This window comes from Garra rufa, chromosome 14, assembly GCF_049309525.1.
Source record: "Garra rufa chromosome 14, GarRuf1.0, whole genome shotgun sequence".
Taxonomy (NCBI): domain Eukaryota; kingdom Metazoa; phylum Chordata; class Actinopteri; order Cypriniformes; family Cyprinidae; genus Garra; species Garra rufa.
In genome coordinates, this window is record NC_133374.1 from 40,467,265 (window position 1) to 40,492,184 (window position 24,920).

The 24,920-nt window shown below is 37.1% G+C and overlaps 1 pseudogene; it reads left to right on the plus strand.

Moving 5' to 3' along the window:
- LOC141284438 (Fc receptor-like protein 5) overlaps window positions 1-24,920 on the plus strand; it is a 108,990-nt pseudogene that overhangs the window by 26,452 nt on the left and 57,618 nt on the right.

Below are 24,920 nucleotides of genomic sequence, written 5' to 3' on the forward strand. Positions count from 1 at the left end.
TAAAGATGATTCAAGAAGTGTTTTCAGTTATGAACAGGAACACACATTCAGTTTTGTTACTGAGTCTGACGCAGGTAAATACTCCTGTGGAGGATCAGAGACAGAAGGATCACGCTGGTCACAAATGAGTGATGCAGTTACACTGACAGTATCAGGTGAGTTTGATCACACATTTAACATGCTATTACTGAGTGATTTATCAGTTTCAGATCCCAGTGCAGTTTTCAATTTAGTTAAATTCACATTTATTTGTATAGCACTTATCACAATACAAATTGTTGCAAAGCAGCTTCACAGAAAATTTGGTAGTTTCGTTTGTTGGTTCAGGGTTGGCATCATCTCTCAAGGTCATCTCAGATCTTCATAAGGGCCAGATCTAGACTGAAGCTTATGTAATTCCTATTTACCTCAGGATGCCCATCCTGTGGCAGAAACAGGGAAGCAATATAAAGAAAAAAACTGCATAGCTGCTTTTCCAAGCAGTAGATTATGTGTTCAAACCTAGCAGAGAATGTGTGCATTTGATCAAATTTAACTGAAGTACAAGATTATGAGATACACTATGTGAAAATGAAAATGAAAAAAATCTATAGATTTAAAAAGAGAGAATGTGTTTCAACTCTGAAAGTTAAATGTCCAGAGTTTGAGACCTTAAGTAATATGATAGTTTTATGTGTTTCTCTACAGAAGTGCCTGAAAAACGAATTTGGGGGGCTTGGGTGGGGTGTTTAAACACCAAATGTGTGCAGCTCCTGATTTTTGTAAATAACTTTTGTGTATAATGTGTGTCTTTCACTGCTGCTATAGATGTAGGTGGTGTGGCACAGTAGGTGCCACACACATGTAGGTTATATTATATTATATTATATTATTATTTATTAATAATTATTATTTATTTATTTATTTATTTTTATTGTTTGTTGTTGTACAGAAAGACCAAAACCTAAAGTGACCATTAAACCTGCTCAACATGTATTCAGAGGAGACACAGTCATTTTCAGATGTGACATATATGGTGAAGGAGTCACTAGCTGGCACTACAGCTGGTATAAAGTAGGTTCAACCAGGTTTGTCAGTAAACTACAGGAACACACAATCAGTTTTGTTACTGAGTCTGACGCTGGTAAATACTTCTGTAAAGGATCAGAGACCGAAGGATCACGCAGGTCACAAATGAGTGATGCAGTTACACTGACAGTATCAGGTGAGTTTGATCATCTCTTCACACACAAACATGTTTAACATGTTATTAATGAGTGATTTCTCTATTTCAGCTCCCACAGCAGTTTTAAGTGTTTCTCCACAGAAGTGGTTGACTGAAGGAGATCCAGTGACTCTGATCTGTGAGGTTTACAGCTTCTCTACAGGCTGGACATTCAGCTGGTTCACTTTAACTGTCTCACCAGGTAAGTTATAATGTTCTTCATGTGGTAACATCTGAATTAGTTGATTTTTTTTCACATCCAGAATACCATTTAATATTGAATACATTATTTGGTTTTACAGATCAGTATAATCTGCTCTCAGACAGCAGCAGAGGAGCAGGAGGAAACTACACTGTCAGTTCTGCTGCTCTAAAACACACAGGAGTTTATGCGTGCAGAGCAGAGAGAAAGAAACCAGCCTTTAAAACACAGTACAGCAACACACAGCCACTATGGGTCACTGGTGAGGTCAAACTGTGTTATTGGTTCATATTGGTTCATATTTAATAAAGAGAGTTCCCATGCTCAAATCTGAAACTCTAAATCTGTAATTGTCATCTCAGGTGTTTCTCCTCCAGTCTCTCTGATCGTCAGTCCCAGCAGAACTCAACACTTCACATCTGTGTCTCTCTCTCTGAGCTGTGAGGACCAGAGTAACTCTACTGGATGGAGAGTGAGAAGATACACAGACGGTGAACTAGAAGATTGTTCATCATTACATCACGGATCTACATGTACAATCAGCTTTACCTTTGCATCAGACACAGGAGTGTACTGGTGTGAGTCTGAATCTGGAGAGAAATATCATCCTGTTAATATCACTGTACACTGTGAGTCTTTCTGTATTATTATTTTAAGTTATCATATTGTTTATATAAAACTGTTTATGCAATCAGTGTATGTTTGCTCTGTTTCTGTAGCTGGAGTGATTCTGGAGAGTCCTGTTCATCCTGTGACTGAAGGAGATAATCTGATTATACACTGTTTATCTCGACATACAACCCCACCAAACCTCAGAGCTGATTTCTATAAAGATGGATCACTCATCCAGAATCAAACCACAGAGATGAGCATCACTACTGTCTCAAAGTCACATGAGGGTTTCTACTACTGCAAACACCCAGAGAGAGGAGAGTCACCCAAGAGCTGGATCTCAGTCAGAGGTGAGACTAATAACTATAAACACTATTGAACCATTTCTGTCCCCTTTACAGCACTAATCTAAATGTAAAAATATATCTCAGCTTCTGCAGACTCAAGATCGTATGGTGTCAAACCCATGATAATTGGAGTGATGGCTGGACTGACTGTCAAATTTTTGATCATTGTCTTCTTGATCCTGCTGTGGCGCCAAAGAAACAACGGAGGTTAAATTAAATTGGCCAAATTATTTTTCTTAGTGTGAAAAACATCTAAATAACCCTTTTCCACAAAGAAAGAACTTTTTGTGGCTTGAATAAGTTCCATTGAAGTTAATGTTTATTCCTGGATCCACAGATGCCAATAAAGCAGTGTGTGTTTGCATAGGTGGAAGATCTCAGTCTCCCTCTACTGTCAGTCAACAGCAGAACAACAGCCAGACATCAGACCAGAACCAGAGTGAAGCAGGATACAACACACTGTTGTCTGGTCAGTCTTTACCTATTACCCATAAACTAAATTCTCATTAATCTTTACAAGCTCAGAAGGAAGACACTTAGAGATAATCTATAACTAGCAGAAATATTTCTAATTAATTTAAAATACACCTTATATTATATACATTTATTACAGGAACTGCTCATATTTATGACTCTGTTGATGCAACTATTAAAAATGGTGAGGACAGTATTTTATTTCTAAAGAAATTGAAAAAAATCAAATCCATCTTTATCACTGTGATATTTGTAGTGCAAATTAAGTTAAACCAAGTGTCTTTTTTCTCACTGTAGACAGTGAAAGTGGGCCTACTGAACTCACCTATGCTGAAATTGAACTGACATCTACAAAGAAACAGAAGAAAGAGAAAGTAAACAAAGGTAACCTAAAACAAAAGTCTCTGCTCTTATGATTTTATAATCATACAAGTAGCAAATAATCACCACAATTTCTTAAGCATCGGTTTGTGGTTATCATGTTATCATTTTAAAACAAAATATATTTGTAAAATTAAAATAGATCTCTGAATAACACCTTAGCTGTAGAGATTTTCTATTGATGTGATATCTCATATGACTGATGGACATGCAGTAGGCACTAATGATATTAACTGTTGTCATCTTTTAGAGAAAAAAAATTAAGCTTCTAGCGTTAGTTCTGGCGGGTCACGTGAGTCAAGCTCGCATCAGCTGACTCTCAGCTGATCACATCTACCTATAGGAATGCTAATCCTATCACAGCATTTTTATATAAGGCTGCATTTAGTATTATTCAGTAGCTTTTTCGCTTGCTCAGGAGCAAACACCCTCCTCCATCCCCAACTCCTCCTTTTGCGACAGTCAGGACCTGGTTACTGATTCCACTGAATCAGTCTCCTTTTATCTCAATCTATGTTTACACTTAAATATCATTAAGTACATTGATATCTTCTTGTTCTGTTCTGTTTACCCTGGGGGGTTATTATTATTATTATTGCTGCTCTCCCTGCTCATTCACGACATGCTGCATGAATGGGCAGGGAGTTGTGCCAGAACAGAACTACCCCGCCAAATCAAAATTGTATGCTAAAGTCTATCATTTTGACGATAGTGGTCCTGACAGAACTGAGAGTTCTGTCTGCTTTTACTCTAAACTCACACTGAAAAAAAGGTCAAGGTGAGTCAAACTAAAGACATCACAATTCACAAAAAAAAAAAAAAAAAAAAACTGCATCTACAAGCCTTAATCACAAATTGAAGAATACAACTGAAAACTGTCTAAAACTCTAAAAATGATTATAAAATTTATCTATTTTCAGGTGCTGGATCTAGTGATGTGATATATGCTCAGGTTAAATAAAAATGCAAAGAGGAGAAACTTTCAATCCCCGGATATGGATAAGTTTCTGTTGAGAGTGGGTGGAAAAACTAATCGTCAACAAATTTTGTGATATTGAGCACATAATGGCAACAAATTTATTGGTGCTTAATATGAGTGATTCAGACCATCATGTGCTTCAGAAAGTTTACATGGTAATATTTGATTATGTATTGGAGGGAAAATAAGAAAGATAACCCTATGGTTTAGTGCTACAGTGTTGTTGGTTTAGTGGTTGATACTAGCAAAGGCAGTAGATTAGTATTATTTGACAACTGAAAGAACAGAATATTTAATGTAAGACCGTTTCTATTCTGATTTTTGAGTAAGTGAACAGTTTCCCTTTTTCTGAAAAACCTGGACCTAAAATTGTGATTACTATATATATATATATATATATATATATATATATATATATATACTGCATATCCAAAGAGTTAAGACTTTCTACACAATAAAATATTTTACAGTTGGACATAGCTAGATATATAATTTCCAAAAAATAATAATAAAAAAATTGTATGTATGTGTGTATATATATATATATATATATATATATATATATATATACACATACATACAATTTTTTTTATTATTATTTTTTGGAAATTATATATCTAGCTATGTCCAACTGTAAAATATTTTATTGTGTAGAAAGCCTTAACTCTTTGGATATGCAGTAAAAATTCTTAACATACGACATGGAAATAGATATAGTTATACAGTAGCTTGCTTGTTTGTCTTAGCCTATTTATGTTCTCAGATTTTTATTTTATTTTTTATATACACTATACCATTCAAAAATTTGGGCTCAGTAAAATATTTTCAGTGTGTAATCATTTATAATAATAATTACTATTATTATTATTATTATTATTATTAAATAGATTAATAATTTTGTTCAGCAAGGAAGCATTCAATTGACAAAAGTGAACAAAATGATGTTTCACATAAACAAGTCAAAGTGTCACTGCTTCCACCGAAATATGAAGCACTTACTGACCTCAAACTTTTGAATGGTTAGAAACTGTTATTTTTGCTCAATAATAATTTACCTAAACATGCTTTGTTAAGATACATAACATGAATCATTCAGAATATTCTCAGATATGTATTACTATCATCTTAAACTGTATCCTTTTATTCTAGACAGCATCTCTGAACAAATCAAATGTGGAATTTTAACAGATATAAACTAACAAACGTTCTTTATGAAAATGACTTCTGTATTGCTTTTTATATTGAACATATAATTAATGTACCAAAATATGTGTGTAGTTTTGTTTTGAAAACTCAAATATGGAAAGTAATAATTAAAGTCTACTCATTTCCTGTCTCATTTGTTTAAACCATATTATTGTCAGTCTGCAGATTTTAATGCTTTGACATATAAAAGTATTCGTTATCCTGTGGCTCCTTCTGGTGGACAGTACTACTGTTACATTACTATTACTGTTACAGCCTTCCTCTGATTTCCATTGATATAAATTGCTGATATTTAAAAATAAAAATACTCTTAGCATCCTGAGCATCAGAAGTTCATGATTTTTTTTTTAATTAATGACTCCTCTCTGCCTGTATATCAACAATTGATCAAATAAATGGATACATCTACAAAAAGTACAAGGTTCTTCCTTCTTACTCATTTCTTTCTTGTTTGATATATCATTTCTCATTGAGAAATTAGGCACAATATTGAAGTCAGTGGCAAATTCGATTTTATGCTAAATTTAAAGAAACAGCACAGCTCTCCTTATTTTGCTTATCTTAAAGTGCTCCTATTATGCTTTTTCAAAAATTACCTTTCATGCACACTCTAAAAAAAGGATGTTAATTATTAACAATTTTTTGTGTTATTGCCATTTTAACACATTTTTGTCTCATGTGTAAAGAGAGAGAGAGCGAGAGAGCGTGAGAGAGAGAAACAACACAATGTGTTCAACACAAAATGTGTTAAATATCATCCAATCACATTGCTGCCTACGTCACTGCATACACTCTAAAAAATCCTGGGTTATTTTTTCTACCCAATTGTTGGGTTAAGCCATTTGGGTAATTTTTTTAGGTTATTTTCTCAGTCTTGGGTAGTTTTTGAGTAGTTCTACGTAACCCAACCGCTGGGTTATTTTCTGGGTCATTTTCACTGAGAGTTGAATCAATGTACCCCCTCCCCGACCCGGACGCATCAACCCAGCTCCTTGGGTCAAATCAACTCGGGCGCCGGCTAAGGTAACGTTACCGTAGGCGTAGCGCAGCGCGGGCTGACTGAATTCGAGGTGGAGGTGGAGGCCACACACACTCTGTGATATTTGGATAAATAAGGTTCGTATCAGTATATTCATACGAATAACATGTATTTTTTAACCTGTTTATACACAACAATATTGAGGGCTAAAAGACAAATGTGCGTTAACAGTCAAGTTAACGTGCGCTGAGAGCTTCGTTCGTGTTGGTTTAACGCTACTGGTTTCTAATGCCAGCTAGTCTGGACAGTAAATAGGTTTTCTTCGGTTTTCTACTTTTTTAGTAAAATGTTTTAAATGTCCCCTTTGGTCCATTACAACTTTTAACCATATCTTTGGTAATACATGTGCTGCCCATCCCCCACCGCCCTGCAGTGCTGCTGAGTCAAAACAACCCCGGTGTTGGGTCATCTGTCGCGCGGATTTTTGAATCGTCAGCGGGAGGAATTCTAGACGGCACTTTTCAAGCAGACTCTATTCAGTGTTTTTAAAGGTTTGTGTTTGTCTTCATATCATTTAATTGTTACCGACTGGAAAATGTGCCTTTCTAAATCTAAAATATCACTTATATGATGGATCGTAACAGCTGAGGTAGCAACAGGCGGCCTGTCTGCATTTCTTGTGGCCCGCGTCATGACGAAGCTTAACTTTAATTTGTGAGCTGATGTGCGGTTTTTATCACAAAAAGAGACATATAATATATTTTATACGCTAATAGTGGCTAGTCAAGTAATTATAATTATACTTTTTTTTTTTTACTATGAAATGCAGATGGCGAAGAACACAGATAACGTTAAACTATTGCCGCGTCGTAAATGTACTGTCCTATAGCCTAACTGTCTTTGAGTTTGATTCAATCACACACGCAATCTTATTCATAAATGACAAGATTAAACGTATATTAAAGCCCAAATTATGACACTCTGATTTACATTCAAAACTGCACTCGCACTGATCTAGAGAGAGCAGTTTACGTAATGTTATATGAAACATCTTTACAAAGTCGTTTGTATCGTTATTTCTGGATTACAAGATAATATTCCGGATAAGAACAGAAGCGATCAAATCACCTTAATAAAGATTGTTTCAATTACAACATATGCCAGCAGGTTGAGACAAGAGACTTAAAATGGGATTTATTCTAAAACGTTAATTCGTTCAGAAATGACAAAAGTAAATTTTTTATAAGCAAATCATTGAACCATTTGTTTAACTTATTTTTTCATCAATTCACTAAATATTGTTTTTTATAAATAGACCGCAGTCGTTTTTACTAGAAACTGTAGTAAATGTAATTTTGTTGTGTTGTTTTTCAGAATCATTGTGGAAGAATAGTGATATGTATTTCAAATATATATTAATACAATATAGTTAATATAAATGTTAAAATAATTATTTCTAAAGAAATTTGTAAACTGTATTTGCTCAGGTTTTAGCATTTTTTATTTGTTCAATAAATACTATGAGTATGAATGCAATTTTTGCATTAATATAGGAAAGCAAACTTGTAATCCTAGCTCTGGAGATGCTGTCCATGTATTTATGTCGTCATAGCGACAATCTTGGACTAAAAAAAATATTGCTTTTGTTCCCTCAGGTCTACATTGACTGTCCGTGGTGGCAAACCCACAGCCTTTCACTTGAGGTGACACTTTTATGTTATCTAATTTGAGTTATTGTAACATAGATATTAAAATCATAAAAAAAGCTAGCCTATTATATAATATGAATAAATAGTGCTCACTGCTCATTAATGTAGGTTGAGACATTAAACAAGTGTAGTGATGACAACATTTGTCATCAGCAGTTGAATCTACAGGTGGATCTCACAAAAATTTGAATATTGTGAAAACGTATTGTGTTACTTATCTGATTGACTTGAAATTACAGGAAATGTGCAGTAACAAACACACAAATTGGCTAAGAAATCAAGTAACCTAATAAATTATTTTTTCTTTTTATAATCTGATCTCAAAAATGGAAGTGTGCTTAATGGATATGCAAGCTTTATAGGTACATTTACACCATGTCTAAATTCTTTGCTACTATGCCAAATATGATTATGAGGTTTAAAATAAAGTCATTCTTTGCTTTGGAAGATCAAATACCTGTAATTATTTAATTAAATATTTATTTGACCATGAGGGATAGTTTAGCCCAAAGTAATGCCATCTCAAAATTGCTTTACTTTCTTTTGTGCGACACTAAAAAGATGGTCGAATAATGCATCAAAAATACAACTCTTTGCTGTAAGTGATGGTCTGTTTTTTTTAGTTTTAGGTGGTCTCATTATGCATGGATGGACGGCTTTGTAAAGAAGAAGTTAACAGAATGGCAGCTTCTAGAACTTGTAAATAGTTTTGAAAGTAAGTTTCATCACCATACACTTTTTTTAAATAGGCACTAAGAACTGATCTGAATGTGTCAGATAAGAGAGACACAAAAAGTGCAGGCTAGTGGCTTAAAGGGATAGTTCATGCAAATAATTTGTCATTTAATCTCACTTATGTTGTTCCAAACCCAAAAGTAGATATTTTTGAAGAATGTGGGTAACCCAACAGTTGATGGTAGCCACTGTCTTTCACAGTTGGAAAAAATACTATGAAAATCAGTGGATACTGTCAACTGTCTGGTTACAAACATTCTTCAAAATATCTACTTTTGTGTTCAACAAAGGAAAGAAACTAAAATAATTGAACTGTCCATTTAATGCACAGCTATCTTTTGATCACCCCAAAAATTATATAGCCTATATCTATAAATTAGGATTGATCTCCCACCAATGCATTATATCTGTTATCTGTTGATCTGCTTGTAAGTTGTTGAAAATGTTTAGCACACATCCAAATATGGAAAGGATAGGAGGTGACGTGAAGCCAAGTATGGTGACCCATACTAGGAATTTGTGCTCTACATTTAACCCATTCAAGTGAGCACACACACGCACGCACACACATACACACATACACACACACACACACACACACACACACACACACACACACACACACACACACACACACACACACACACATGTTGGGTTTACATGTTTTATGGGGACATTCCATAGGCGTAATGGTTTTCATACTGTACAAACCGTATTTTCTATGGCCCTACACCTAAACCTAGCCCTCACAGGAGATTGTGCATACTTTTACTTCTTCAAAAAAAAATATATATTTATAAGCCTGTTTCCTCATGGGAACCTGAGAAATGTCCCCACAACGTGATGAATACCAGGCACGCACACACGCACACGCGCACACACGCATGCACACACGCATGCACACACACACACACACACACCGTGAACACACACCCGGAGCAGTGGGCAGCCATTGCTGTGGCACCCGGGGAGCAGTTGGGGTTTCGGTGCCTTGCTCAAGGGACTCACCTCAGTCGTGGTATTGAGGGTGAAGAGAGCGCTGTACATTCACTCCCCCCACCTACAATCCCTGCCGGACCTGAGACTCGAACCTGTAACCTTTGGGTTACAAGTCCGACTCCCTAACTATTAGGCCACTAAAATTAAATTTTAATTTGGTAGTCCTCATTTACGTTATGTATACTAAGCTTTAGAAATATTGACCAACAAAAAACTGATGTGTAATTACCTTTTGGGTGTTTAGATTTTGGTTAACTTTCGAAGTGTCATATGTGTCTTTAATCCTTTTAAATGTTGGATTTTCTGTAAGCCTCTATTTGATCAACAGTATTGTTATTACTTTGTCCAGTAGAATCAGCCATATCTGAAGAGAGAGCTGAGGAAATTAAACAATGGCTGAGAAACAACACACAGCCCATCAGCCAGGTGGAACAGTACATGCAAGAAACAGCGTTATGCAGGGCGCAGTTGATAAGGGCAAACAGCTCAAAAAATATGTTTGAGGTCCTCCATGAGTTTCCTCGACTAACTACCACAGGCATGGTATGTTAACATACTGTCTTTATCATATGGTAACATGAGTTATATTTAGTTTTTTTTAAGAAAAGTTGTTGTTTTTTTGCTTGTAGATTGCAAAAGACTTCAACGTATTACACCAGGATGCAGCTCCAAAACTGTTCGAAAAATGGCTCCCTTGGTATACTGACAGGATCTTGGATTTTGCAGAACAAGAAGCAAAGCTTCCGTGTGCAGTTGAAGAAATTACAGAAGGTTAAAGTTTTTCCACCATTTTGATATTACGGGCCAGATTTACTAAAAGCTTGCACCATACTACTGTCAGAATTTACTAAAGACGTGCAGTGAAGAATGAGTGAGGAAATATTTGGGACATTATTTTTGCAGCTAAGGTTAACATTATTGCATATGCATTTGTGGTAGTTTATAGATCTTAACTCATTTTGTGCTTGCCAATAATTGCTGCTGAGAGATGCAGCATTTTCTCCATTCATCTTCAGTTATTTGAAATGCCAAACAAGGATGTATATTGCTTGTCAATGCACATTGTTAGTTTCTGATGCTCTTGGTAGGTTATGTTGGCCATTAAGTTTATATGTTCTCTTTGTCAGTAGATAATCAGCAGAACTTTACATTTCAGTCTATGCTTTTATGGGATTTTGGTCTCATGCTAATTTGCCCTGTTTAGTAAATCTGGCTCTATATTCTATATAAGTTATCAACGAACAGCTTGCTCCTGTTTTAGTAGTGTTGATATATGGAAAATTGTTTTCCTACAGATGCAAAGGGAAATCTTGCACTAAAGCTGCTACCTGTTTTGCTTCCACCTCCACCCTACAAAATTGGCAGAAAAACAGTGCGGCCCAGCGTTGATGAAAGCAAAAAAGTTTTCATTGACATTCAGCCTGTAAGTACAACTCAGTTTTTTTTAGGACTTTACAAGGTATCTGAATTCACTTCCATTCAAATGTTTGAGATCTGTAAGATTGTTTTTAAATGAAATCTCTTTTGCTCACAAAGGCATTTATTTGATCCAAAGTATTTAAAAAAAATGTTGTAAAATATTCTTACAATTAGGCATGTGCCGGTATCAAATTTTCATGCTGCGATTAATTGATTGAGCTTTTATCACGGTATACGGTATTATCACAATATTTTAATTGCTCAGGAGAAATGGATGGAGTGGTGGTGGGGGAGGGAACAACTTGCATTAAAAAAACAACTTGCATTACAATAGGTGTAATTGTGATTGTCAAAACATTTGGTAGCTAAACAGAATTTTACACAATTTTCACGATTTCAATTCTTGGGATTTGATTTCAATCTTGATTCAATATTGACTCTTTGGATAAAAATTAGGTAGGCTACCTTTTTCTCAAGAAAAAAAAATATATATCTCAAATAATGCTGTTAATTATGTGTAATTATAATTATAATAATGCTGATATTATGTAGGCATATCTTTCGGTAAGTTGTACTGTATCTTTAAATAAAAAGTAACAGATGATCGGTTAACTTGAACTGAAGCACTACAGCGATCGGTCAAGTCACATTTACAAGCACCAAAACGGTATTTATTGTCTGAGTTTCGTAATAAAATGGACAGAACCTGAGAGCTGAGAATTGTTTTCATATCAAAAGTAACCTGCTTTGATCTAGTAGTCTGTCGGTCTCCATGTTCTCTTTGCTCCGTGATTTTTCTCTGTGTGAGAAAATGGATGCGTGGCGCGAGAGCGTGTGAGAAGTGTAAATTGCGTGAGTCTCACGCTGAATGCGTAGAGTTGGCAGCCCTGCTTTTAGAAGGGGATAAATCGTCGGCAGTGTTCCTCCTTCCGCCATGCTTCTTCTCCATGTGAGGATTGTTTACATTAGACTAGAGTGCGCACTGCGCCGCATGCACACAGTGCTTCTACATGTGGGGATTGTTTACATTCAGAGTGCGCACGTGTTTCGCGCAGCATATAGACGGTTTCATCGGGCGCACGCGCCTGGACCTAAGTTAACTTCCGGTCTGTGTTTGTTTATCTGTCTGGTTCGTGTCGCGGGCTACAAACGCAGCTAATAATGAGTAATGAAGTTGGTCTCAGGTTATTGTGCTGTGGTATGTGTTTCCCAAACATTTATTTATTTGTGGCGACCTGCCACGATATAAAAACCGACTGATTTTCCAATTGGAAATTGGAATTAATAGACTAATTAATTAATCTGTTAATAGACTTCGTTGAATAAACGTAATACACGTTTAAAAATCAAACCCAGGCGTGGGTGTTTTTATATCACTGTATTTCTGAAGAAAGACTGTCTTTAGAAAATGTAATTTACATTTCATCCTGCATAAGGCAGCGTTTTTAAATTAAGAGCTGCTTTGTCTATAGCCATTACCGGGGAAACCTCGTTTCTCGTGCTTAAAGCACCTCCTACTGGGAAGTAATGAGTTTGCATTTTTAATAAATCAGTCTAATTTACGCAGCCAACATATTTCGCTTGTTATTAAAAAAATAATCTACTCTAGAAGGACTTAGCTGTTGTTATTGATTCTATTTGGATGTCTACCGGAAGTTAAGTTTGGGCCACAAAAGCGCTCATGCGCAGTAACGTTTGTTTATGTTGTTGCCGTTGAAACCGTCTATACACCGTGTTTGTTTAAGCGGTTGATGGAAAATAAGCTAATGCGCGTTCTATAAACATAAATTCTTATCTATTATTTTTCACGGTATTTTGAAGTGCCCACGATAACAATATCGTGCATATTCATTACCGCGATTTATTGCATTACCGAATACCGGCACATGTCTACTTACAATAACTTAATGTTTTCTATCTTAATATATTTTAAAATATAATTTATTTCTGTGATCAAAGCCGAATTTTCAACATCATTGCTCCAGTCTTATATATAATGACATGTTAACTAGATATGCTCCACAAGAACTTTGTAATTTTACTGATAATGTATCTTGGATACTTTATAAATAACCAGGCAGGGTTATAATAATTGCAAGGAATAATAATTATAATATGATAAAGTTCCTCTAACTCTTGCACTCTATTCTAATTCTTTTCTTTAAAAAAACATGCTCCTTTTAGACTTGCACAATACTAATTTACTTACTTCTTGTTTTCTTAAAAAACAGTAACACTACCTTCTCTATTCTTGTTGTGTAGGCTACTGTTTGTTTTCTTTTTATTTATTATACAATTAAAAGAAACTTGGCACATGTACTGTGTTAAGCTTACTGAGACTTGTCATAGCACTTGTTTATTGCTGTTTTGTTGATGCTGCATTGTGCTCAGTTGTAAATCACTTTGAATAAAAGCATCTGCTAAATGTAAAGGTAATGTAATGTAAATGATTAACCATGCCCATTAACAGCATGTAATAACAAAATCTGGTAACACTTTACAGTAATGTCTCCTTTCTTAATATTGATGTGTTAACTAACAAACTAGCAATGAGCAAAAGATTTGTTACAGTATAATTTTTTATTAATGTTAAAAAAAAAAAAAAAAAAAAATATATATATATATATATATATATATATATATATATATATATATATATATATATATATATATATATATGAGTAAAGTGTTACCAAACCTCCATTGACTTGCTTTGTATGCCTGTCAGTGGCTCTGTCAAAGTGGGCCATAATAATTTTCAGAGCTTTTGCTTCATCCAGAGCTCTGGCCCTTGATTGAATAAACACTTTGGATTAACTCCCCAACCCACCACTCATACCCAGACCCCAATATTCTGTTTAACATGTATTAATTTGCATTATCTGTCCTTTAGGTTGGAACAAATATGGTGGAGTACCTCCAGCAGGCTTAAGCATCAAGACCTTCCCCTTATGTCCTGTCACTTGAAAATGGACACATTGACTCCCAGGCATTTGGCAACAGTGAAATTTTTTACACTCAGCACTACATTCTTGCAAGTAGATGATAACAGTTCAATGAGGTAGCATTTTAGTTTTAGTTTTATTTGCTAACAGGTTTTTTTTTTATATAACCAACATACTTTTTATTATCAATTACATTTTTGTGAAAATGTTTTACTTGCAAAATGCTGTCTTAATTTTATTTTTGTGTTCATACTGTGTAGACTAAACAAAAGGTTCATAATTTAGTCTAAAAACAATACTGCTTTGTAACAAACAGTTGTTCTTGAGATATATTAGAGTTTTAATTTAATGTGCATATGGATTAATTTGCAAACTGTTTAACTAAACCTTGAGTTTGATGGTTTATGAATTTTAAAAATGTTTAAACATTTGCCGTTTTTCAACTTACAACTACAAACCATAAAGATGAAAGAAATGGTTTTGAATGCTGTTTATTAATTGAATTTTATTGTATATATTAAAAATATTAATGAAAAAATAAAGCTAATACAATGTTGACCCTTTTATTCATCATGTGGTATATTTCATTTTAAAAGGCAAAAAAATAAATGATCTGAAAATATAACCCATTTATTAAATAAAATTAACCCATCATTTTAGTAAAAAATAACCAAGTTTTGGGTAGAAAAACAACCCATTTGGTGGGTTAAAATTAATAACCCAACTTCTTGGGTTAATTTAACCCCATATGGGTTCTGTCCTATATTTACCCAGCCCCTGGGTTAAAAACTACCCAATTTGGGTTGTTTTTAACCCAGTGTTTTTTAGAGTGTAAGCTCTATTTTCATTGGTGGATGATGTGGATGCACTCGTGTCAGGTATATGGATTTCTCTGATAAAAATGTAATGTTCCCATTCTCAGAACGTCCCTCTGGTGTCAATGACATTCACAGAATGCTTCCCAAGATGCTCATGATGTGGAGATCTTTACAGGGTTGGGGAACATTATTTCAGGAACCTTCAGGGATTAACACATCTCAGAGTGGATTTGGTCCCACAATATAGCATTAAAGTAACACTGAAGCAGAGTTGAACTTAATGAGAATGTACACAAGCAGAATTACTGAAGAAAAGAGAAACAAACAAAGAAGAAGAGAAGAGACAAACAGAAGCACAACTACAACTGACTTCCAGTCACAGCCTCAGATCAAATCAACTGAATAAAACACAATAAATCTCTGAAGATCTCAGCAGAGGAGGATTAAACAGCTCCACAAACAGCAGCACCAGCTTCACTCATTACTGACCAGTTTGACTTTATTTCTGTCATACAAAAGTTCTTAATGAGAATTAACAGAGGTTTAGATGTTGATTTAATTTCTTAAAACATAACCATCACTGTGGTCAGTGTTGTTTACTTTTATTGGGTCTTGGCCCTAATTTCCAAGAGGTACTCGCTGCAGGCTGTAGCGCGATGACGTAGTTGGACCAGGTCCAATACGTACTGGACGTTTTATTTATTATTATTATTTTTTTTTTTGCCAAGGTACAAAGCACAAATGTACAAAAATGTCAGCATTATACATGTATATAATTGAATAAAAAAAAAAAAAATACAATCAAAACCTTAAACAATTTAAATTAAAAAGATGAAACAAATTGATAGTTTTAGAAGCCTTTTGGATGATGAAATAGTTTGGATTGGATATATTGTTAAACCTCTTTTTAAAAAATAATAAATAAAGGATTTTGTTGAGTGAATTTGCAGCGGTGAATATGAAATTTTGCAAGTAGTAATAGAAGGTTAATAATGAAATATTCATTAATTTCATCTTTTTTGATAAATGGACGTAGTTAGGCGCGTGCACGGTGGTTTGTTTTACCGACGTCATAGACACATGCGCAGTAGCGATCTCTGAATATAATACGAATGCGCTGGTTTAAAGGGACAATATTGTTTTGATGATATTCTAACCTGTACAGTACTAGCAGTGATGAATATTAATAAGTAATAATTGATGAATAATAATTTACACAAATGTGATGCTTAAGTTGTGATGTGATGCTCTCTACACACATGCAAAATGTTAAAATGTTGAAGTTTTAAATTGCATAACTTTAGAGCTTTTTAATTTAAATCTAATGGATTAAAAACATAATATCTTTGTCAAGTATTATTTTCAGTGAGTGTATATACAACATATTTATTGTTGAGTTGACAGTGTCATTTAAAAAATATGTCATTTTAATCCTTAAGTTACAATACAATAAGGTATGTAAAATACTTTAAATACCTACACTTTCAAGGCAAATGGAAAAATAATAACAGTACAAAAAAAAAATCTTGTCAAATGTCCAAAAAAAAAGAAAGAAAAAAAGAATGTGCTTAATGATATTTTGATTGGTAAGAGTTCCTTCTTTAATGGCTATACTCATTTATCTACATTGATCAGCAAATTGAAGCAGAACCCAGTGTCAGCAGGGCATGTACATATATATATATATAAAACATTAAACATTAGATTCAACATACAAACTGATCATAGCTGTCAGATCAAGCTGTTTTCACTCCTGTGACTGTTTATATTGAAATATCAGCACAACAACCAAACCAAACGAGAAGCCCCTGTCTGCAGCCTGCAGATCGAGGCGGGGCTGAATCTGGGGCGGGGCTGCACGTGTCGTGTCGCCCCGCCCACATGTCTTCTCATTGGTTGTAGGTAAATGAATAATGTCGAGATAATGTAACTCCCACAACTCATCTCATTGGTGGCAAGTAATGACGTTGAATACATTATGAAGTTAAGGGAAATGAAATAGCAGATAAAATAGCAAAGGAAGTTACTAAAAATAATCAAATTGATTTTACAGTTATTATTAGAGGAACAAAAATTAATATTAAAAATAAATTAAAGAAACAATGGCAACAACAATGGGAAGAAAATAGGAAAGGACGATGGTTTCATAAGATTCAAAGGAGAGTGGGAGAAATAAGGTGTACAGAGAGGAATAGGCGAGAAGAGACAATAATATCAAGGCTTCGGTTTGGACACACGGGATTAAATGAAACATTACTGAAAATAGGTGAACATGGCACAGGGAAATGTGAATATTGCCGGCATGAAGAAACAGTGGAACACGTCATATTAGAGTGCAGGAAATATGAAACTGAAAGAAGACAATTGACTTTGGAGCGTAATATGGAATTACCCAATATAACCAAAAGATGGCAGCACAGGATTATTTATTATGCAGCTGCCTTTTAAACTCCCTAAATTTTTCAAGACGTCTTGCTTTTCGATTTATTATAAAACTACTAGTATAATAAATTGTAGTACTTTTACCGTCCTTAAGTATATAGTATAGGAAGTGCAGAAAATCATTAAGCTCACACACAAACTGCCTATAAGGGTAAATTATTTAAATACTAATATATAGTTCACTACAAATAAATTAAATAATTATGGTATAATAATTAAATAATGCACTCAATGTGAATAGATAGGAATATTAAATATTTTATAAAATTTAATAACATCTTTTAAGTTTTATCTTGAACTCTAAAATCTATTGATCTATTAACCATACTTGTTCCCGCTGTAGTTTTGTTACTCTAAATTTAGTCTGAATCATTTAAGCTCTTTTTTGCCATCAGCTTGTCAGATGTTTGGTCCAGTTATTACTGTCAATCATAGCAATGAATCGCGCATATTTAGCCGAATTACTCTATTTTTTTAAACTGGCATCTGTCATTCTTGAAACGGTATACATGGACGTTTGATCCTCTTAGACAAACAACACTTTTCTTCGATTGTGAATGGATTATGTAGAGAAAACGAACAAAGTACGCTCATATTACGGCACAGTACAGTTGACCAGAAATACCTTAGCTGGCTTGACTAAACAAGGAAGTAATCCGATATGGTAAATTAATAGCGAAATTAGAAGAAATTAAAATATGTTTCAATTTAGTAGATATACTTTGGGAAGGGTCAGGGGAGTTGCTAGACCTAAAGCTCTACTGGGGCACAGGCCCCCATTACTCGTGAATTCAGTTGTTACGTGTAGTTTAGTGCCTTTATTTTGGGGTTATCAATGTAAATTATAACTCAAATTTGAGATTGTACTGGGGAACAGCATATTTTTACTGGGGCACGTGCCCCAGTAAAAAGGGTCTAACAACGCCCCTGGGAAGGGTCAACAGATGGTTACAGGGTGTTATTTCAATTTCTTAGAGAAATTAATGTATTTGAGCACAGAGGACCCAGACTGCTGTTTTGCGTGTCACTAAGATCGGGAGTGAGAATCAGAAATAACTGTGAACATTATTATCTTAAATAAATAACAGTGAAATTCATTTATGTGTCGTCATAATTCATTCATGTGTCATAAATGTTTGTATTTATAAACAACTCTGATGTTTAACAACACTTTTCTATTAATTAATTTAATAACATAAGGATAGTGGACACTCTTGCTGATAATTTTCCACATTTATGTATCTTAACAATTAAGACAATAATAAAAAAAAAAGCTGTAAATAAACACCACTGGTTAACATTGCATAACATGCTTGTAAATGTATGTAACCTTGGACCACAAACCAGTCATAAGCGTACGTTTTAATTGAGATTTGTACACATCTGAAAGCTGAATAAATAAGCAAAGGATTCAGCGTTTATATAAAACGTATAATTCATAAGTATAGTTTCCAACTGCATTTGGCGTCAATCCATTTCACTAACCAATGAGATGAGTTGTGGGAGGGATGTTGCGTCGACGTCATTAACTTACCTACTACCAATGAGAAGGCATGTGGGCGGGGCGACACGTGCAGCCCCACCCCAGATTCAGCCCCGCCTCGATCTGCAGGCTGCAGACAGGTGCACTTGAACCAAACAGCAAACCACCGCGCATGCGCGTTACAACGTCCAGTACGTATTGGACCTGATCCAGCTATGTCATCGCGCTACAGGCTGCAGCGAGGACTGACTCCTAAATTCTACCCTTACATTATATCTCTGCTGCTATAGTTCTGTTCTCAGAATGCATTATTATAGTGGATGCTACCTAAGAGAAAAAAAAAATATCAGAAAGATATTGGTACATTCATGTTGAAAAAAAAAATCAACATGTAATGACTGTTTTATTGCACGTTGTTAAATATACAATAACCTTTTTTCTTCAGATTGACTTTAAACAGGTTATAGATTAAATTTTAATAGTTATTATTTTCTTGTTTCCACAATGGCCAAGTGCACCTGTCTGCAGCCTGCAGATCGAGGCGGGGCTGAATCTGGGGCGGGGCTGCACGTGTCGCCCCGCCCACATGCCTTCTCATTGGTAAGTTGGTAAATTAATGACGTCGGCGCAACATCCCTCCCACAACTCATCTCATTGGTTAGTGAAATGGATTGACGTCGCTGCCAGCAGTTGAAAACTATACTTATGAATTATACGTTGTATGTAAATGCTGAATCCTTTGCTTATTTATTCAGCTTTCAGATGTGTACAAATCTCAATTAAGATTGTGGTCCAAGGTTACATACATTTACAAGCAAGACATCTTTCCGCTGTTTAGTTATCCCATATCTGGCAATCCGTGACTATAAATCAAAATGTTAACCAGTGGTGTTTATTTACAGTTTTTTTTATTATTGTCTTAATTGTTAATAAGATACATAAATGTGGAAAATTCTCAGCAAGAGTATCCACTATCCTTATGTTATTAAATTAATAAATAGAAAAGGGTTGTTAAACATCAGAGTTGTTTATAAATACAAACATTTATGACACATGAATGAATTATGACGACACATGAATGAATTTCACTGTTATTTATTTAAGATAATAATGTTCACAGTTATTTCTGATTCTCCCTCCCGATCTAATAGTGACACGCGAAACAGCAGTCTGGGTCCTCTGTGCTCAAATAGCCTACATTAATTTCTGTAAGAAATTGAAATAACACCCTATAACAATCTGTTGACCCTTCCCTACTAAATTGAAACATGTTTTCATTTCTTCTGATTTCGCTGGCTATTCAATAGATTTTACAGTTCAAGACAAGACTTAAAAGATGTAGTTATTAAATTTTATTAAATATTTCATATTCCTATCGATTCATATTGAGTGCATTATTTAATTATTATACCACAATTATTTAATGCATTTGTAGTGAACTATATTAGTATTTAAATAATTCACCCTTATAGGCTGTTTGTGTGTGAGCTTAATGATTTTCTACACTTCCTATACTATATACTTAAGGACAGTAAAAGTACTACAATTTACTATACTAGTAAATTTATAATAAATCGAAAAGCAAGACGTCTTGAAAAACATAGGGAGTTTAAAAGGCAGCTGCATAATAAATAATCCTCTGCTGCCATCTTTTGGTTATATTGGGTAATTCCATATTACGCTCCAAAGTCAATTGTCTTCTTTCAGTTTCATATTTCCTGCACTCTAATATGACGTGTTCCACTGTTTCTTCATGCCCGCAATATTCACATTTCCCTGTGCCATGTTTACCTATTTTCAGTAATGTTTCATTTAATCCCATGTGTCCAAACCGAAGCATTGATATTATTGTCTCTTCTCGCCTTTTCCTCCCTGTACACCTTATCTCTCCCACTCTCCTTTGAATCTTATGAAACCATCGTCTTTTCCTATATTCTTCCCATTGTTGTTGCCATTATTTATTTAATTTATTTTTAATACTTTCTGTTCTACTAATACTAACTGTAAAATCAATTTGATTATTTTTAGTAACTTCCTTTGCTATTTTATCTGCTTTTTCAATTCCCTTAACTCCATAATGTTTTCAACGTCATTACTTTGCCACCAATGAGATGAGTTGTGGGAGTTGCGTTATCTCGACGTCATTAATTTACCTACAACCAATGAGAAGGCATGTGGGCGGGACGACACGTGCAGCCCCGCCCCAGATTCAGCCCCGCCTCAATCTGCAGGCTGCAGACAGGGGCTTCTCACAATGGCAGACATGGAGTTGAAGAATCAGCATATGAATCTCAATGATGGTGACAATAAATATAAAGCAATTCATTCTGGGAGCCATGGATGGGTTTTGATTGGTGCTCCCAGAATGCACTGCAGCATGAAGCTTTTTGTTTTTTTGTCACCATTGTTGAGATTTATATGCTGATTATTGATGATTGTTTGCATCTACATTCTAGATTTTCAAAACATTTTGAGTGCAAAGTGTTTTTAAAATCTGTCAACTGTTCTAATATATAGCTTTTATCGACAATAGTATCATTGTTCTTCATAACATCAAACAACCGCAGATACAGTCTTCAGATGGGATCATTAGTTTAGAACATGAACAACCAATCAAAACCACTTAAACATGTTAGTGATGGGATTTATGGCTCTTTGAGAGGATCCGGATCTTGGCTCTTTTTAAATATTTAGTCAGTTTTAAGAAGCCAGCTTGGGGGCATCTCAGTTTATCCTGGAAATAATCACTGGGAGGAATGATGAGGTGAGATTTGTAGTAAAATAATTAAAACTCAGATATCACACACCAATATCTGAGTTTGAATTATTCTGAAATATTGATTATTACCTCATTTGTCATGTGTGGACTATATTCCATAGGGTTGCAGAACATCCCTCTGCTTAGACAGTGACATCACTATTTTGGATTTACCTTTAGTACAAAGTGTGTGTTTGTGTAAAGCTACGTTGACTTATGTTATTCATACAATACCTACTCACAAATAAATATCAAAATCAAACCCCAGCCGCAACTCGGCTCCCATCATTCATGTTTATGAGCTGTTCAAAAGAACCGGTTCGTTTGCGAACTTCACAACTCTAAAACATGTATTCTTCTGAACTTCTCTACTTTTGTGTTTGCAAATATGTTTCGCAAATACAGCTTTAAAGGAGCCATTGAAAAAACTAATGTTAGAAAATGAAGGCTCAAGAGCACAACTAAAGCAAACACTGATCACATTAACGGTGAGTTCAAAAGAAAAAAAAAATCAACATCTAAACCTCTGTTCTAAATAATGACATTTTAGACAAACTGGTCAGTAATGAGTGAAGCTGGTGATGCTGTTTGTGGAGATTCTGTTTCTCTTTCATTCAGCTTGTTAACATTATCAACTCAACTCTGCTTCAGCTGGTGAAAAAACCAGCTAAAACCAGCCTAGGCTGGTTGGCTGGTTTTAGCTGGTCAACCAGCCTGGTTTTAGCTGGTCATAGCTGGGAGGCAGGCTGGTTTTAGAGGGGTTTTGGCCATTTTTCCAGCCTGGCCAGGCTGGTCAGGCTGGTCTTAGCTGGTCAGGCTGGGAAACCACCAGCTAAAACCAGCCTGACCAGCCTGGCCAGGCTGGGAGACCAGCTAAAACGTCTAGGTTACGAAGGTAACCCACGTTCCCTGAAGGAGGGAACGGAGACGTTACATGGGATCTCGCCTGAGAGACCGATCATCTCTGAGCCTTATATCAAAAGGCCAATTGCAAATTGGCGAGTGGACGTGCGCGGCGGCCACGCCCCCGTACATACGGGTATATAAGATGGCCGCGCGCATCACTCAGTTAGGCTTTTGCTGAAGAGCCGATCGAGCCGGCGTCAGCGCGACGCCAGGGCGTGGCAGGGGAATGTAACGTCTCCGTTCCCTCCTTCAGGGAACGTGGGTTACCTTCGTAACCTAGACGTTCCCCTTCAGTCGAATCACTTCGACGTTACATGGGAACTAGCCCTATGGAAAAGGCCACGACCCTGACGCCGCGTTACGCAACAACTTCACGTGCTGACAAGTATACGTGCCGGCAGGCGAAGTGTAACGTAACCTTCCCAACGCCCTGAGGTCCAATAAGGGGGCCCTTCCAGGGATGCCAGTTGTACTGAAGCATGGGTTGGGGGGGCGGAGCACATGAAATCTTTACATGTGGAAATGAGAATAATTCAATATATCCATAAAGGTTTTTAGGGATACACGAGGGAAACAGCGGTCTCCTCCGCTGGAATAATAAAAACTAAGCCACAACCTGCGGGGCGAAGGAGACCCAGGCAGGATCACAGTCAGGGACTACTCCGCATCTAGGCCGGACTGCGGGGCGCGGAGGACCCAGGGTTCGCCGGAGGGAACATTCTGGGAAATAGCGCACGGATCCCGTGGGAATGGCGCAGCAAGCCGACACCAGCCATCCTCCCGCTCGCCTAAGTCTTATGTCAAGACACGGGAGGATACGGCCTCTACGCGGAGGTTGTAAAACCTAGCGAAGGTGTTGGATGTCGCCCAGCCCGCAGCTCTACAGATGTCCGCTAGTGAGGCGCCATGAGCCAACGCGTAGGATGAGGCAACACTCCTAGTGGAGTGGGCATGAACACCTAAGGGGCATGGCTCTCCCTGATATAAGTAAGATAGGGAGATGGCTTCTACCACCCAATGGGCCAACCTCTGTTTGGAGACAGCATTCCCTTTCTGCTGACCTCCGAAGCAGACAAAGAGCTGCTCAGTGCGCCTGAAGTGCCGAGTACGGTCTACGTAAGTACGCAGAGCACGAACGGGGCAGAGCAGCGCAGAAGCTGGGTCTGCCTCCTCCGGGGGCAGAGCTTGCAGGTTCACCACCTGATCGCGGAAGGGCGTGGTGGGAACCTTGGGCACATAACCGGGCCGGGGTCTCAAGGTGACGTGAGAATCTCCGGGCCCGAACTCAAGGCACGTTTCGTCGACAGAGAAAGCTTGTAGGTCCCCTACCCTCTTGATGGAGGCCAGTGCAGTCAGGAGCGCTGTCTTAAGAGACAGAAATTTCAGCTCAACTGAGGCAAGTGGCTCGAATGGGGCGTCCCGTAGGCCACGGAGGGCGACGGAGAGATCCCAAGAGGGTATGAGGTGCGGTCTGGGAGGATTAAGTCTCCGGGCACCTCTAAGGAACCTCACGACCAGTGGGTGCTTACCTAGGGATGTTCCATCTACTGCGTCATGATACGCCGCAATAGCAGCGACGTAGACTTTGAGAGTCGAAGGGGACAGCCTGCGCTCCAACTTCTCTTGCAGGAAGGAAAGCACTACTGCAATCGTGCATCTCTGGGGGTCCTCATCTCGAGAGGAGCACCAGTCAACGAACAGACCCCACCTCAGAGCATAAGCCTGCCTCGTAGAGGGGGCTCGGGACTGAATGATGGTGTTTCTCACGGCCTGGGGAAGGCCGGCGAGGTCTGACGCGTCCCGTCCAGGAGCCAGACATGAAGGTTCCACAGGTCGGGACGCGGGTGCCAAATCGTGCCCATCCCCTGAGAAAGAAGGTCTTTCCTCAAGGGGATTTCCCAGGGAGGGGCTGCCGCGAGGGAAATGAGTTCTGGAAACCAGGTCCGGGTGGGCCAATAAGGCGCGACCAGCAAGACCTTCTCCTCGTCCTCCCGGATCTTGCACAGGGTCTGTGCAAGGAGGCTCACTGGGGGAAAAGCGTACTTGAGCCCCGGAGGCCAGCTGTGTGCCAGGGCGTCTCTGCCGAGGGGAGCCTGGGTCAGAGAGAAAAAGAGCTGGCAGTGGGAGGTTTCGGGGGAGGCGAACAGATCTATCTGAGCCTGGCCGAATCGACTCCAAATCAGCTGGACTGTCTCGGGGTGGAGCCGCCATTCTCCGGGGTGGGTGGACTGCCGTGAGAGCTGATCCGCTGCACGGTTGAGTTCCCCTGGAATGTGAATGGCACGCAGCGATTTCAGCCACGTTTGACTCCAAAGGAGCAGA